Source organism: Macaca fascicularis, chromosome 11 (assembly GCF_037993035.2).
Source record: "Macaca fascicularis isolate 582-1 chromosome 11, T2T-MFA8v1.1".
NCBI lineage: Eukaryota > Metazoa > Chordata > Mammalia > Primates > Cercopithecidae > Macaca > Macaca fascicularis.
Genome location: NC_088385.1, coordinates 9,850,093 through 9,867,668, shown reverse-complemented (window position 1 = coordinate 9,867,668; position 17,576 = coordinate 9,850,093). Strand labels below are relative to the sequence as shown.

The window sequence follows — 17,576 nt, the reverse complement described above, 5'->3', positions numbered from 1 at the left end:
AGTGGAAGAAACTCTCCCAAGAATTTGGCGGGCTGGAAAATGCGTTTCAAGCAGGAGCATCCGCACCCACGGAATGAGGCAGTTACAGCTAGAGGTCAGATTTATGAGGGGAGAGCCAGGGTGAGGTCCATGGGTGGGGAGACTCCGACCTCAGCTTGATGGGAAGACCTGATGCTGCCCCTCAGACGCTGTATTTCTCAGCCACCAAAGAAAGTGGAATCACTCCTTAGTGAATGCTTTCATCAAACCTTTGAAAAACCTGTAATGTCCCAGGAAGCAAAATCGAACTGGACAGTTTCCGCCTTTTAAGAGTGTTAAACGTCCCGGAGACAAACAGCAGAAGGTTCAAGGAGTCCAAATACTCAACCTGAAGTTCTTTCTGAACAAGAGATGGTGTATAAGTAACAGGCATATAAGACAAAACTGAACTAATCACCGCAGCTGTGGCTCCTAGCCCTGTAGCGTGTCATGCAGGCCCTTTTGCCTTCTCTGCCCTCCGCTGCCCCAGACCCCAACGCTACCGCGCACTTGGCATCAGCTCCTGCCGACCCATTGCTATGAACTCTGTTTCGGTGGCTCCGTTCTCTCTGAAGTTTTTGCTTGTTCTGAAGTCCTGGTCTTTAAGAGCTTATGATCTGCAGGGACAGATTGGCTTTGGGCAGTACATAGTTAACTGTAGCACAGCTTGAAAAATGCTCTGATAGAGGTGGGCAGGCAGTTTGTACATGCGGGTAAATGCGAGGTCCTTTTTCAATACCATGAATCCAAGTATTCATGCTATTTTAAATCTGCAATTCTTTGACTCTCCAGAGGGCTTTTAGATTAATTTTTTTTCTATTACTTCCTAGTGTTGCATTGTTTAGAGTACTTGATTAAAACTTACCAGGTCTGCCGGGCGCGGTGGGTCAGGCCTGTAATCCCAGGACTTTGGGAGGTCTAGGCAGGTGGATCACTTGAGGTCAGGAGCTCCAGACCAACCTGGCCAACATGGTGAAACCCTGTCTCTACTAAAAATTCAAAAATTAGTTGGGCGTGGTGGTGGGCGCCTGTAATCGCAGCTACTCAGGAGGCTGAGGCAGGAGAATAGCTTGAACCCAGGAGGCCGAGGTTGCAGTGAGTCGAAATGGCTCCACCGCACTCCAGCCTGGGCCACAGAGTGAGACTTCGTCTCAAAACAAAAACAAAAACAATGTACTAGGTCTACCTCCGGCTCTGGAATTTTCCTGGAAGGCCTTCTCTTCTGGGCTTCATTTTTCTTACTTTTGAGGACGGCAAGCTACATAATTTCCAAGAATCTTTGCCCTACACCTGTAATTCTTTCAAGCAAATATAGCAGAGAAAAATTCTCTTCCCGGCAATGGTGTAAATAATGGAGGCTTTTGAAAATGTGGATTCTAAAGTGGAAGTTCTTTTTCTTCTTCCCCTTTTTTTCCTTTTAAACGAGTTTAGTTACATGAGTATATACTTTATCTCGGAGTTAAGGACAAGTATCTATGATGAAACCTTAAGCAGCTTTTTGGGAATATCTTGCATATTCTTCACAATTGTGTTTTATGTGCGGCATCTTCACTATATCCAGTTGGTTTGTTTTTTTCTCATTAATGGAGTTGTTGAGCTCAGAACTTTTCAGGAGCATTTTGTTGATCTTTTAAGTGTCATGTGAAATATGTTCCAATTTAACATTTTATTTTGTTGAGTAAAACGGGAGTAAATGGAAATTTGAGAGTGCCTTGAGTAGATGTACTTGGCTTTGTGTAATGGTTTGAAGCATAGTTTAAAATTACCACTTGCGGCCGGGTGTGGTGGCTCACACCTGTAATCCCAACACTTTGGGAGGGCAAGGCAGGCAGATCACGAGGTTAGAAGATGGAGACCATCCTGGCTAACACGGTGAGACCCTGTCTCCACTAAAAATACAAAAAATTAGCCGAGTGTGGTGGCACATGCCTATAGTCCCAGCTACTCGGGAGGCTGAGGCAGGAGAATCACTTGAACCGGGGAGGTGGAGGTTGCAGTGAGCTGAGATTGCACCACTGCACTCCAGCCTGGGCGACAGAGTGAGACTTCATCTCAAAAAAAAAAAAAAAAAAAAATACTACTTGTAAAAAATTGCATCACATGTTGAATGACCTATAAAGGAACTACAACTCTAAGGAATATGGTAATTAATTCTTTAAAATAGTAAGGCCGGGTGCTGTGGTTTACACCTGTAATGCCAGCACTTTGGGAGGCTGAGGTGCGAGAATCACTTGAGCCCAAGATTAGAGGCTGCAGTGAGCTATAATCATGCCACTGCACTCCAGTCTGTGTGATGGAGTGAAACCCTTTCTCTAAAGGGTTTTATTTTATTTATTTATTTTTGAGACAGAGTTTTGCTCTGTCGTCCAGGCTGGAGTGCAGTGGTGGGATCTCGGCTCGCTGCAAGCTCCTCTTCCTGGGTTCACACCATTCTCCTGCCTCAACCTCCCAAGCAGGTGGGACTACAGGCGCCTGCCACCACGCCTGGCTAATTTTTTGTATTTTTAGTAGAAACAGGATTTCACTGTGCTAGCCAGGATGGTCTCCATCTCCTGACTTCGTGATCCGCCTGCTTTGGCCTTCCAGAGTGCTGGGATTACAGGCGTGAGCCAGTGCGCCTGGCTGACAGAGGATGTATTTTTGAACTCTACATTTCAGCATTCTTTTCTCTAGCCCTGGCCAGGGTCCCAAACAGGGAACTTAATTCACTCTATCACTGAAGTATACTCTTGCTTTGATGCCATTGGTATGTTGTCCTAGAGATTTGCTGTGGCTGCTAGGAGTGTTTCATAGTTAAGAACTGATGCGACTTGTCTTTTGTCAGTTTATGAGTCTATAAACCATCTTGTTTCCTTTAGTATTATCTCCCTGGAACTGGAAGGTCAGAGATGAAGTTTTCTTAGATTATAAGTCTCAGCCTTTGCTATCTACCTTCCTCTGTCTCCCATGTCACCTGCTGGTTTTTTCCCCCCCCCGTTTTTCTTTTTAATGTTTTTATTGGATAGGTGTCTATTATTGCAGGCTACCTCAAAACATTTTTGGATATTGACAGGATATAAGTATGAATAATATGTAAAAGATAACTTACTCTAGTTCTTTTGAGCAGAGGATTTGGTTTCGATATGTGGCCCTATTAAAGCTTTTGTTAAGTCCAAGTACTTTCTGAACTTCAGTTCCCTTACCTGTAAAATGGAGTTAGTTGTTAGTAATACCTGTTCTGCCTAACTCAGGAGATTGTTTTGAGGATCAAATGAAATCATGAATGTAATGGGATTTTGTAAATTTTAAATGAAATATTGTATTACCTAAGATTTAAAAACAAAAAACAAAAAGCAAAAAAATGCCGTATTAAGAATGGAATGAATTTGGGTTTTCCTTTGAAATCCCAAGTGTTTAATGTACAGAGAAGTTTTAATGTGTCTGTTGGGGAGCTTCATTAGGATTGTTTTCTATCTTTAATTGGCCAGTATTGTTTTATATTTTAGCATTTTTGGGGAACATCAAAATTTGTGTTTTAGTTATCATTAATATTTTACAAAGTTATTGAATGTGCATGATTTAGTCTTTAACAATCTCTTCAATTATTTACATTCCCATGTAAAAAATGAAGTAATGAACATCCATGTAAATAACATTCCCATGCTTTAATGAGAAGCATAATTTCTTGACATTGCAGTTTCTAAGTGCCCTGTCTTGAGGTTGGGAAAGCTAAAGGGCAGTCAGAGGTCAAGGTCAGCAAAACATCACCTTTGACATTTGAAATCCAGCAGCAGGTATCACAGTGAACCGCATTCCAGCATCCAGGAAGTTTCCTGCCTGCCTCTCCTCCAACCCCCTCGGAATCTGTGTCTGTGGTGTTGGTCCTGCTTTCCTCTCTCTCCTCTGCCTTTTCTTTCTCTTCACCAACTTCTACCGAGTGCCTCTGATGTCCCAGACAGTGGCAGTGGGAGTACAAAGGCTAATAAACCCGGCCCTGGTCCTCAAAGAATTGATGTTTTCTGTGCAGATATTAAGTGACACTGTCATACATAGTGTTGACAAACATTGATACAGATTTCCTGTGAAGTGCAGAAGCACCATCCTAGAAGCAGAGATGCAGAGGCAGCACTGGTGACTCACACATGGAGAGCTGGAGTTCTTGGTCTAGTGGGATCAACTGACCTGGACATCATTTCAGTGCAGCGGAGTGAGTGCTGGGATGGGCTCCCTCGGAGCATCTGGGGCTGGGTTTGTCTGGTGTTTAGTCTCCTGCCTGGTACTTAGAGTTTATCAGTAAGATGAGCATTGGGAGGTTTCTAAGTGAAAGGAAAGGCAATCACTTACCTGAAACCTGAAATTTGTAGGTGTTCTGGGCCATTTATAATTCACTGAATCTGTTTTGTCAGAACAAGTCTATCATCTATTGTTTTGGATGGAGTGTGGCCAACCCTGCCTTGCAATGTAAGGAAATCAGGAAACGCTTGTAAGGTGTCAACACCATGCCAGACACTCTTCTAGGGGTTTCCACGTAAATCACTGTATTCATTTCTGTTGCTGCTTTACCACATTTCCACAAATTTAGTGGCTTAAACCAATTGAAATTGTATCATCTCACAGTTCTGTGGGGCAGAAGTCTGACGTGGGTGTCACTGGGCAAAAATCACCACGTGGGCTGGGCTGCATTCCTCACTGTAGAACTGTTTCCAAGTGCTTTTGGCCAAATATAGTTCCTTGTGGTTGCAGGACTGAGGTGTCTGTTCCCTTGCTGGCCGTCTGTTTGGGGCTGCTCTCAGCTCCTGAGGCCTCTATCTGGTCTTTGCATGTGGTCCCATCAGCTCAGGACTAGCTAGGCCAGGGACCTGGTCAGGCTCTCCAGTTCCCCTGTGTGCATTTCTCTTCTTCCACTCGGAGAAAGTTCTATGCCCTATTTAAAAAAAAATTTTTGAGATGGAGTCTCGCACTGTTGCCCAGGCTGGAGTGCAGTGGCGTGATCTCAGCTCACTGCGACCTCTACCTCCCAGGTTCAAGTGATTCTCCTGCTTCAGCCTCCTGAGTAGCTGGGACTACAGGTGCCCGCCACGACACCCGACTAATTTTTCTATTTTTAGTAGAGATGGGGTTTCACCATTTTAGCCAGGATGGTCTCCATCTCTTGATCTCGTGATCCGCCTGCCTTAGTCTCCCAAAGTGCGGAGATTACAGGTGTGATTGCCGGTGACAAAATGAGATTGATGCATTGAGTAACTTGCTCAAGGTCACATAATAAGTGGAATTCAAGCTCTGACTGTGAAGCCTGTGCTTTTAACCAGCATGCTGCTTATGCGGCCTCTTTATTTGTTAGGATGTTTGGTGTCTTTAGGGTCTGACACCAAGTTGATCGCTGTGGCCTAGAGCTATTATAACGGAGCTTTTAGTGGCCCTGCTGAGAACAGAGCCAGCACCTCCGGATTGGCAGGGCAGGGGCTGTTCCTGCTGGGAGCTGCAGGCCACTCCCTGTGGCCCTTGGGTGATCTTCCTCATCCACTCCCTCCCTCCTTCAGTAGTTCCTGAGTGCTGCCTCTGTGTGGAGGAGAAGGAGGCAGCCTTCCAGCCCAGGTGGGGCCTGCAGGTACACACAGGGAGAGGCAGCTCTGCACTGAGCTGGCTGTAGGCTGGGACAGTGTGGCTCCAGAGGTGACGATAGAATGCTCTGGGACTGCAGAGAGAACACATGCTTGTGAAAGGGAGGAAGGGGGCGGGTATCGCAGAGGAGATGTACTTGAGTTGGACTTTGAGGGAGCAGTTGGATTTCCACAGTGGAACCGAGCAGCTGAGGCTTTCTCAGCAGCTGAAGATTACAGCCAGGCAGCCTCAAATGCTCAGCTTTTCCTGAATTCTCTTTTTTAAGACAGTGCAGTAAGTTTTCAACAGAGATAAAGCAGTCACCTCCGTGTCATTCATATTCTGCAAATCCTGTGTGTAGTTTTTGATGCTTAGCAGATGGGGGCAGCCTGGGCCATAAGAGAAGAGCCTGTGTGTCCTCCTGTTTGGACATCAGTCAGGTGTGGCACAGGGCAGTGATCACTGCCTGCCCCTGAGGAACTCAGTTGTACTTTTATGTGGAGAGGACAAAGAAAGCTGTTGTACAGGGGGCAGGAGACATTTCACGTGCAAAGCAAGGCACAAAATACGTAGTCTGTGCCCTGCATGAGAAACCTAGCAGAACTGTGTGCTGATTCCCACCCCTGCCTCCCTTCCTGAGAGCGAACCGTCCCTTGTACCATGGTGGAAGGCATTTCTGAAGCCTCTGCCATCGGAGTGATCTGTTACTTGCCCACTGAACCTTCGGGGCAGCAACCAGGTGGTGTGGCTGAAACACAGGCTTTGGCCAGACCTAGTTGGGCATGTTGGTTCTGCCACTGATTGTGAATTACAGAACCTTGGAGAAGTCATTGTCTTTCTCTGTGCCTCTCATGTAAGATGGGGAACACTGTGGCCATTGCAGAAAAGCAGATAGGTGGAGCGAGTATGAAGTGCTTTGTGTGTGTGTCATACGGTGAATGAAATGGCACTGATTGACATTATTGATAGTAATAACAGGTTTAATTCAGGAATAAAACTGGTAAAGTAGGCCAGGTGCAGTGACTCAGGCCTGTAATCCCAGCACTTTGGGAGGCAGAGGCGGGTGGATCACGAGGTCAGGAGTTTGAGACCAGCCTGGCCAATATGGTGAAACCCCATCTTTACTAAAAATACAAAAATTAGCTGGGTGTGGTGGCACGCCTGTAGTCCCAGCTACTTGGGAGGCTGAAGCAGGAGAATTGTTTGAACCCGGGAGGCAGAGGTTGCAGTGAGCTGAGATGGCATCACTGCACTCCAGCCTGGGCGACAGAGTGAAACTCCGTCTCAAAAAAAAAAAAAAAAACCTGGTAAAGTATTTTACCCAGCCTGGGTACGTGTGGTAGAGCCGAATGAAAGCTTAGGAAAAGATGACTTGAGAACTAGCCCAGCAGAAGAATCAGGCGGGATATGTTGTTACTGAGTAAGTGAAATTTGCACCTGCTTTCTCCCAGGCCTGGTTGAGTTGTGTACAACAGAGAGCTCAGGTGTTGGGGGCAGTTGACTGGTTGAAGAATGCATTGCTATTATGTGAGGAACATTGCGCTTTGAAAAAGCAGAACTGGATCCACGTTCTTGCCTGGTAACTCTAACTATCATCTAGTTTGTAAAGGAGAATGCAGTTCTCTGAAAAATTCTTGTGACAGTGGGGAAAGGATTGGGGCGTCTGCATTGGTGTGTGTAATATAGGTCAGATGAAAGAGCATTTAGGCTGGAGGGAGACTTTTCATCTCTCTAACTTTACTTTCACAGAACAATTCCATCATGATTCGAAGATTTTTGAGTCAAAACTACAGTGTTCTGCTATGTGTTTCGGGGCAAATTTATACATACAATTGGCTTAAATATTTCAGATGATACAAGAATATATGTGTGGGATAAAAAGCTGAAATTTGCATTCCCCCTTCTCTAGAAGTAACCATTGTGAATAGTTAAGTCTGTATTCCAACTATTTTGTATATTATAAATACACTGTGAATATATGAGTGTATATATACATATATGTTACACAAACACAGTTTTAGAGATGGAATATTGCTGTGTTGCCCATGCTAGTCTCAAACTCCTGAGCTCAAGTGACCCTCTGGCCTCAGCCTCCCAAAGTTTTGGAATTACAGGTGTGAGCCACCGCCCCTGGCCTGCATGAGTATATTTACTAATTGCTAAGTTACTCTGTTCAGTATGTGTCTGTTGAACTCCTCCATGTGCCAAGCATTGTTCTGAATACCTTATATGCACGAATTCACTTAATTTTTAGAGCAGCTCTATTATTGTGGCCCTTTTACAGTGAGGAAACGGAACCACAGAGAGGCTGGGGACGTTGTCTAACATCACACAGCCAGTGCTGTTGGAATTGAGGTTTGAACCCAGACAGCTGGCTTCAGATCTCTTAGCTGTTATCATAGATGCACACCCAAACCTTAGGGCCGCCTCCCAAGCCTTGCTTCCGATACGGGCTCGCCTGAGCTCTGTGAGAGCTGTGTATGTGAGGTTTCTTTCCTCTTTAAGAACACAAGCCTTGGAATTGTCCCAGACCCTGGTAGGACCTCTTGAGGACCAAAAACGGGGATTCTTCAAGCCTGCCCCAAGGCCAGATCTCTGATGTAGCTACTTGGAAGGTAGACGTGGAAGAGAGTAATTTTGCCAGAACAAAAAGTCAGGATGGCTGGGCTGACTCGGCCAGACGCAGTGGCTCATGCCTGTAATCCCAGCACTTTGGGAGGCCGAGGCAGGTGGATCACCTGAGGTCGGGAGTTCGAGAGCAGCCTGGCCAACCAGTTGAAACTCCGTCTCTACTAAAAATATAAAAATTAGCTGGGTGTGGTGGCGGGCGCCTGTAATCCCAGGTACTTGGGAGGCCAAGGCAGGAGAATTGCTTGAACCCAGGAGGCAGAGGTGGCAGTGAGCTAAGATTGCGCCACTGTACTACTCCAGCTTGGATGACAGAGGGAGACTCCGTCTCAAAAAAAAAAAAAAAAAAGGAAGGGGAAGGGGAATGGCTGGGCTGACTCATCCTAGGGAAGAGGCCCTGCAGCAGCCGTACGACCTTGGCCACTTGGGTGGAAAAGAAGGAAGGAAGAGCTTCACCCAGGGTGGTGACCTGGACTGCAGAAACCACACTCAGCAGTCCACATGCTGGAGCCTGGCCACCCCATGTGCTTCTCTTCTCCTTGGGTAGAGGGTGTGGGGAGCTTTCTACCCTGGAGGCTGAGCAGCACAGCTTCTAACCAGGGTAGGCGTTTGTCTGTCCCTGGGAATACAGACAGCATTCTCTTAATCGGCCCAAATCCTCCCGAACGGCTTTTTATACGGTGGGGCGGGGCGGGCCAGAGGGTCATTTTGACTCATAGGTACCTTTTCCACTTTCACTGCTGATAACTGTGTTACCGATTCAAGTTTTGTTTTTGATACTGAAGAGGGCTTAAGAGAGTGAGCTATTATGGCACATCTAAGTCTGCTAAAATAGAACCGCGGGGTAGTGTAGGAAAATCTCTTCTAAATTATGGATCATATATGGTGAACGTTAGAAGCCATGTGTATCTAAGTTGAAAAATCAAAACATGTCTTGTATTTGGGCGACCCCGGTAAGTCTGGATGCCACTGTGCCTTGTGTGAACACAGGATGCTGAGGTGTAGGGGTCAACAGGCTTTTTCTGGACGTCTTGCGCTTCTCCCTTGTGGTAAAGTGGGGCAGCAGTAGGAGCGCACAGCTGTTAGGCCCCTAATATTTATCAGCTGTTTTACATGTGGGATTCCATTTAATGCAATCTTGGAGGTAAAATTATTTTATTGAAGATGAAGATAGAGGCTTAGAGAAGTTAAGAAGATTATTCAAGTTCACGTCATTTTTTTTTTTTTTTTTTTTTTTTGAGAGAGTTTTGCTCTTCTTACCCAGGCTGGAGTGCAATGGTACAATCTCAGCTCACCACAACCTCTGCTTCCCAGGTTCAAGTGATTCTCCTGCCTCAGCCTCCCGAGTAGCTGGGATGACAGGCATGCGCCACCACACCAGGCTGATTTTGTATTTTTAGCAGGGACGGAGTTTTTCCATGTTGGTTAGGATGGTCTTGAACTCCCAACCTCGGGTGATCCGCCTGACTCAGCCTCCCAAAGTGCTGGGATTACAGGTGTGAGTCACCACGCCTGGCCAAGGCCATGTAATCTATTAAATGGAAAGATGAAGTACTTGATGAACTTAGAAGTTTGACTTCAAGGCCCTTGATCGTCCCATAACACGTGGTTCCTTCCCTGGTTGGTGGGGAGTGACTGAAGAACTCAAGGAAGCTGTGTTTTGTGGAAAGAGGACCTGAGGGGTGTATGGTCTTTCCAGGCTTGGAATCTGCCATAGCTTGGCCATATAGAGAGAAGCCCCTCATTTAAGACTTACTCTTTGGGGGAAAAAAAAGAAGGCCGCCCACATGAGACAGGCAGAGGCGACTTTCTCATAGCTGCTGTGGTAAGGGAGTCGGCACCGTCACTTGCGTGTGGCAGAGACTGACATGCAAGTGAGTGGCAGATGAGGAGTGGGGAAGCTTCAAGATGGAAAAGAACGGCTCCCAGTGGCGGCTGTTGTGGGGGCTGGACGTGGCTGTGCAGAAGCGGGGTGTCCTATGTGATTGGTTAGGGGCGTATTTGGCTTTCTCTGAATGATCCTACCTGGGAAACAGGGGCCAAAATTAGGGTGGCTGTTAGTTTTGAGTCAAGTCCTGGCCACGTGGGACAGAGTTGTGGTTTAGTTTCTGGGTTGTGGAGAGAGAGCAGTCTGGCTTCCTGTCTGATGTGCTAGCCTGGCTGGCCTCCTGGCTGTTGACTGTAGATAGGGGATTGGTTTCCTGGGTGGGCAGCTGCAGGTTGTGGTCTGAGTTCTGTCTTTATACATATGATCAGGCATGGTCTGTTTGTATATTCAGTCCCTCATTTTTCTTGTCATTAAAAATATCAAATGACGGATTGGATACATTGGGAACTTTTTAGATGTCTGTGTCCCCTGGAGGAAGTTTTCACGTTCACATTTAATCAGAATGAATATAAACAATTGGGCCATTTATCTTGAAGATTTAAAACAGGAAATCTTCAACAATAATACCTCGGTGCCACTGCCTCTCTGTCCATCGTTAGGGAATGTGTTTTTATCCACCACCGGCTCATCGTCCACCAGTTTGTGGTTGACCCAGTTCTCTATACGTCTTGTCTTGTGTGCATCTCATTGTTTGCTAGTGTTAGCTTTCCCCCTCGTCAGTGTAGTTTATTTGTGTAGCCTCTGTTGGTAGGAAGTTATTTGTGGAGTTTGTGAATGGAAGGGACCTTGGAGGTCTGCTAGGTCAGCCCAGTGATTTTAGAGATAAATGGAAATACAGGGAAATGTTCCAGCTTTTTTGGTGGCAAAACCAGGAATAGAAAGTAATGTTCTTTGTGCCACAATGTCATTGAAAGACAGCTCAATGTGGGCCTAAAATGCAGAGTAACTAACTTCCATTTATCTCTGCTTCTGACTCTTGTTATCAGACATTTTAAATTGACTTTAATGTGTTAGCAGAAATATGAAAAATCCTGACTTGCTTACATATAAGGTACTTCTTCGCCTACTCAGTTGGTTGTTTTTTCAACAGGATTGAAAAGACCTTGCTATAAACTGAATGTTTATGTCTCCCCCAGATTCTTGTACTGGAGCCCTAACTGCCAGTGTGATGGTATTAGGGGATAGGACCTTTGGGAGGTGATTAGGGTTAGATGAGGTCATGAGCGTGGGCCCTGGTCTGACAGGATTAGTGTCCTTAGAAGAAGAGAAACCAGGCCAGGTATGGTGGCTCACACCTGTAATCCCAGCACTTTGGGAGGCCGAGGTGGGCAGATCACGAGGTCAGGAGATTGAGACCATCCTGAAACCGTGTTTCTACTAAAAATACAAAAATTAGTTTGGTGTGGTGGCACGTGCCTGTAATCCCAGCTACTCGGGAGGCTGAGGCAGGAGAGTTGCTTGAACCAGGGAGTCAGAGGTTGCAGTGAGCTGAGATTGTGCCACTGCACTCCAGCCTGGTGACAGAGCGAGACTCTGTCTCAAAAAAAAAAAAAGAAGAGGAGAAAGCAGAGAGCTCCCACTGCCCTGGTGTGAGGAAACAAGAAGAAAGGTGGCTGTCTGCAAGCCAGGAAGAGGTCCCTGTCCCAGAACTGAGTTGGCCGACACCTTGATCTTGGACAAATAAACTAATGTTTAAACCACACAGCCTATGGTGTTTTTTATGGTATTTGCCTATGGTATTATGGCCATCTGATTTGACTGATGCAGAGATGGTTCCAGAATAATGTAGTCTGTATTTAAGTTGGTGATGCCATGAAAAATAGTTCATTCCTTTATATAAAGATAGCACTGTGAGCCCAGGGCCTTTGCTCATGTCTTAGTTGAGTCTTGTCTTCTTATAATAGCTTCCTAATTTCTCTTTTCCCCCTCTAATTTATATTATATATCTGGATTAAATCATATATGGTATGATTTTATACTTTATATCTCTACAAACTTTTAGTGATTTAATTTCATTTTATTTGATTTTTGAGACATGCCCTTGCTCTGTTGCTCAGGCTGGAATGCAGGTGCCATCACAACTCACTGTAACCCTAAATTCCTGGGCTCAAGTGATCCTCCTGCCTCAGCCTCCTGAGTAGCTGGGACTACAGGTTTGCTATCCTGCCTAGCTAATTTTTAAATTTTTTGTAAGGACAGAGTCTTGCTGTGTTGTCCAGAGTGGTTTCAAACTCCTGGCCTCAAGCAGTCCTCTCGCCTCAGCCTCTCAAAGCACTGGATTACAGGCATGAGCCGCCGCACCCGGCCCAGTGACTTTTTTGTTGTTATGATCGAGGACGGGTTCCCTGGCTTGGCATTCAAGGCTCATGATCTGGGCGTGATATGCAAGTTTGGGTTTCAGTGTTTCCATTCCCACCATCAGCCTTGCACTCCAGCTTGTTGCCTAAGCCCTGTTCTGAAGCCCAGCCTGAAAACTGCACTTAGAATTTATACCTTCTCATCTCTTCATCTTCTTCACCTGTGTTCTTATCTCCATCTGGGACATCTTCTTCACACTTCTGCCTCTTTAAATCTTCTCCCTCCTTCAAGACTTGAAATACTTCCTTTACATGATCCTCGCTCTGACATCCAAGCTAGAATTAATCTTGCTTCCTTTGAACTCTGATAGTGCTTAATGTTTTTCATCCTTTATACAGCAGTCCTGTGTGTTAGATATTATTATTCCCCCAGTTTTTCATAGTTACTTTGAAAATATTTACTGTAGTCATATAGTTTGAATATGTAATATGAGCGGCATTCAAAAGGTCCTGGAGAGTGAAAGGAAGTCCTACTCCCATCACCGCCCTGTGACCACTGTTGCCAGTTTTTGTTTGTTTGTTTGTTTTTCCAAGACAGAGTCTTGCTCTGTCACCAGGCTGGCATGATCTCAGCTCGCTGCAACCTCCACCTCCCGGGTTCAAGCGATTCTCCTGCCTCAACCTCCTGAGTAGCTGGGACTACAGGCGTGCACCACCACACCCAGATAATTTTTGTATTTTTAGTAGAGACGGGGTTTCATCATGTTGGTCAGGATGGTCTGGATATCTTGGCTTCGTGATCCACCTGCCTCAGCCTCTCAGTGCTGGGATTACACGCGTGAGCCACTGTGCCCAGCGTATGTGTCTTCTTTTTAAAAACATAGATGTTGGCATAAGATAAACACTGTTCTCCACCAGTTCCCCACTGGTAACTATTTAGGTTGTTCCCAGCCATTTGGATTAATCAATGCTGAGTTGTACATAATTCTTGCATATTTACGTGAATATGTTCATAGGATGCTTTGCTAGAAATGGAATTGTGGGATCCAGGGTTCTGCGCATTTTAAATGTTGATGGGTGTTCCTGGATTCCCTTCCGTTAGGGCCATACCGTTATCTCACTGTCAACGTATAAGGGTGCCTACTTCTATTTCCTTGCCAACAGTTTCTTCTGAGCTGTTTTGTTTAACATCACACACACACACAAATAGCCCCCTTGTTCCAAAAACATGGACATTTTACATTTCTAATTGAAGTGTGCACATACTGATGGAAGCTCTGTGTTGCAGTGATGTGTGCTGCTAGGATTGTGGCTCTGTTTCGAATTTGCTAGCCAGGCTACGACTTTCCAGTCAGGTATTTTTTGCTTTGTTCATGTTGTTGCTGCTGTTAGGCCGGGGTAACCTGTGTGAATTTCCCTCCACTGCCCAGCCAGATTTCCTTTCCGGTGGACGGGCTTAGTGTCTCATCCGGCAGCCCTGTGTCCGGGTGATCTGGACCGTGTGTCTCATCCGGCAGCCCTGTGTCCGGGTGACCTGGGCTGAGTGTCTCATCCAGCAGCCCTGTTTCCGGGTGATCTGGGCCCCATGTCTCATCCGGCAGCCCTGTTTCCGGGTGATCTGGGCCGAGTGTCTCATCCGGCAGCCCTGTGTCCTGGGGACCTGGGCCGAGTGTCTCATCCAGCAGCCCTGTTTCCGGGTGATCTGGGCCCCATGTCTCATCCGGCAGCCCTGCTTCCGGGGATCTGGGCCGAGTGTCTCATCCGGCAGCCTTGTTTCCTAGTGATCTGGGCCGAGTGTCTCATCCGGCGGCCTTGTTTCCTAGTGATCTGGGCCGAGTGTCTCATCCGGCAGCCCTGTTTCCTAGTGATCTGGGCCGAGTGTCTCATCCGGCAGCCCTGTTTCCTGGTGATCTGGGCCGAGTGTCTCATCTGGCAGCCATGTTTCCTGGTGATCTGGGCCGAGTGTCTCATCTGGCAGCCGTGTTTCCTGGTGATCTGGGCCGAGTGTCTCATCCGGCAGCCCTGTTGCCTGGTGATCTGGGCCGAGCGGCTCCATGAGAAGTTGCACCCATCTTCTCCAGTAGTGCATCTTTTCACAGCAAGCAAAACATTTTCACCACGTTTCTAGCGGAACAGGCACTAGCTCTTTTCTGGGCATCAGGAGACCTGGCTTTGTTCTGGTTCAAGCAACAGCTGGTGAGTTACCACAGACAAGTCGCATCTGGCCCCTGGTCCTTTGCTTTATAAGTAGAATCACAGTCCGAGTGGGCATCACTGCCCTGGTCTCTGCGGTGCTGAGTGTTGTGGGGATGATGGCTAAGTGTCAGGGTGCATTTCCACCACTAGGGGGCTACAGGCCAGCCGAAGACACAGGAGGAAAGCTAACAGCCCCGGGCAGGTACACAGAACCACAGGAGTTTGGAAGGGTGGTTCCAAGCTCCTTGGTGTGATTGATGTGATCACAATAGACATTTTATCTCTAAGTCTTGGGCCATTGGACCAAGAGAAGAGAGAGCTGGTGTTGAGTTGTAGTGAGAGGTGTGTGGTTCGTGTGCCTGCTGAGCCTGGCTTGGACTCCATTCCATTGAGTCCCATTCCATTTTACCTTCTGTTTCCACTTTTTTCATGCTCCTGCTTGTTTCTCCAGAAAAAATTGCAATAAATTCCTTTCAAAAACTTTACAAAAGCCATAGATGCTTATTGAAAATAGTTCAAATGATATGGAAGACAGAAAGAAAGTGTTTTTCTGTTGTGTGTTTGGATGAATGTGTCTTTGGGGTAGTCACTATTAACACTGGGTGTATTTCCTTCCAGAACTTTTCCAGTGTACCTACAAATGTATATGTACACTTTGTAAAAAAACAAAATAGTACCTGATAAACATTGAGTCCCCCCCACTCCCACTCCGCAGTCTACGTGGACATCCTTTCATGGTGATACAATGAGACCTGATCGACTCCTTTTGTTCGCTGGAGTGCTAGGTAATAATAGCTACAGATAACTCACCTTCAGTGGACGTTTGCCGTGTGACAGGGTCTGTGTTCCAGGCAGGCTGCATAAGTGGGTCTTAAGGCTTTTTACAACAATGCTATGGGTGAACACAGTAATTGTTAACATTTTGCAAATGATAGAATTGCAGTAGAGAGAAGCAAAGCTGCTTGCTTAAACTCATGGCATGATTCCCGAGAGAGAGAGAGAACACTTTTAAAACAATTGTTGTAGTCAGGTGATTTACGATCATTTCAAGAAATAGTGCATTCAGTGAATACATTTCAGGGTCTGGTACAGCCTGAAATTGCACTGGACTAGAGGTAAAGGGAGCGGTCCATTGGCCCTGGGCCCGTAGTGAAAGGAGGGAGGTCCCGGGGAGAGGGGGCATGGAGAGGAGGTGTCTGAACAAGCCTTGCAACATCCATTTCTGCTGAGTCTGGTCCGAGGTCTGGTTCTTGACATACATACTTTTCAGAGATACTTGGTTTTGATTTTTGTCATGGCTCACCTGAGCAGCCATGGTTTCAAAGTGCCTGGAGATGTGGTCTGGCAGGCCAGTGCTGTGCCCACCCTTCCCGCTCCTGCAGGAGGGGAGTCATCCTGGACTAGAGGGCTTCGCCTGTAATCAGCTATCTCATAAGTGGTTTTGATGCTGGTTTCGCTAGGTCAGGAAGTTTCCCATTTGGAAGGAAAACTGATGCTTGTTTTTGGGTTTTGCTGAGGAGCCACAGGGTTTAGAGCAGGGGCTGGAAGTTTGTTGAGACACCAGTGAGTGCACTCAAACATCTTCCATGAAACGTGGAAATAAAGACAGTGTTCCAGAGAGGTCCCTGGCTTTGGGATATAAATATTTCTGTAACAGAATGGCACTGGATGTCTGCTGTATTTTTTTCTCTGCTATTTTGGCAAGTTTTATTTGGGTGTGTGTCTCCTGTACAGAAGGTATGACATCAGTTTTTGCCACCAAGTATTTACAGCCGTTGGTGCCTCCTACGTGGGTCACTTTTGTGCCGTGGTTTCTTTGGGGAAATTGCTACCCAAAGCACATTGCCCATTTCAAGGTGCTCCTGGTTTCTGAACACCTGTGGCAGTGCCTTCCATGTGGGTGAAGCCAGCCGAGAAAGTACCCCTCCCCAGGAGGTGGGGACTGGTGATTACCTGAGTCAGGAGGCCGGGGATGAGCCCTGGACTAGAACTTGTGACTGGCTGCTTTTTCTTCCCCTCCTCTCTCTCCTACTTTTCCACCACCCCCACTTTTAAAAAATTTCTTATTAAAAATTAAGCAATTATTTTGGTTTCCTTTATTCGCTATTCCTTGCTAATCGTATGTAGAGTGAGCCTGGGAAAGTGGAAAGGAAGGTTGTACTTGGCTTCCGATGATCCTAGCAGTCCCGCATTGAGGGGCTTCCGCCAGGCGGCATTGTCAAGTGGCGTTGTGGAGGTTCTCCTTTCAGTCCTCAGCGTTAACCAGCAGAGGCAGGTGGTACTTATTCCTGGTTAATATTGGGGAAGTTGAGCTCAAAGTGGCTAAGGGAACTTCCCAAAGTCACATAGGAAGTAGCAGAGTAGAACCAAACACAGATTGTCTCTGAATCAGACAGGTCATCCAATTCCAAAATGGGCTGTTAATTTTTGGAGGTCAAAAAGCTGAACTGACACAGATATTTCTTTCTTCTTCTTCTTCTTCCTCCTTCTTCCTCCTTCTTCCTCCTTCTTCCTCCTTCTTCCTCCTTCTTCCTCCTTCTTCCTCCTTCTTCCTCCTTCTTCCTCCTTCTTCCTCCTTTCTTTTCTTTCTTCTTTTCTTTCTTCTTTCTTCTTTCTTCTTCTTCTTCTTCTTCTTCTTTTTCTTCTTCTTCTTCTTCCTTTTTTTTTTTTTTTTTTTTTTTTGAGCTAGGATTTTGCTATGCTGCCTAGCCTGGTCTAGACTCAAGCTGTCCTCCTACCTTAGCGTTCTGAGTGCTAGGCTTACAAGTTTGTGTGACCATACCCAACCGAACAGACATTTCTTGAAAGAAGACATACAAATGGCCAAAAAATATGTGAAAAAAATGCTCAGTATCACTTATAATCAGAGAAATGCAAATCAAAACTGCAGTGAGGTATCATGTCACCTGTTAGGATGGGTATTATCAAAAAGACAAAAAACAAGTGCTGGCGAGGATATGGAGACAAGG

At 46.2% G+C, this 17,576-nt stretch overlaps 1 protein-coding gene across 10 annotated transcripts in view; it reads left to right on the top strand.

Moving 5' to 3' along the window:
• LOC135966379 (SH3 domain and tetratricopeptide repeat-containing protein 1-like) overlaps nucleotides 1-17,576 on the top strand; it is a 62,362-nt gene that overhangs the window by 1,211 nt on the left and 43,575 nt on the right. The window lies entirely within an intron of this gene.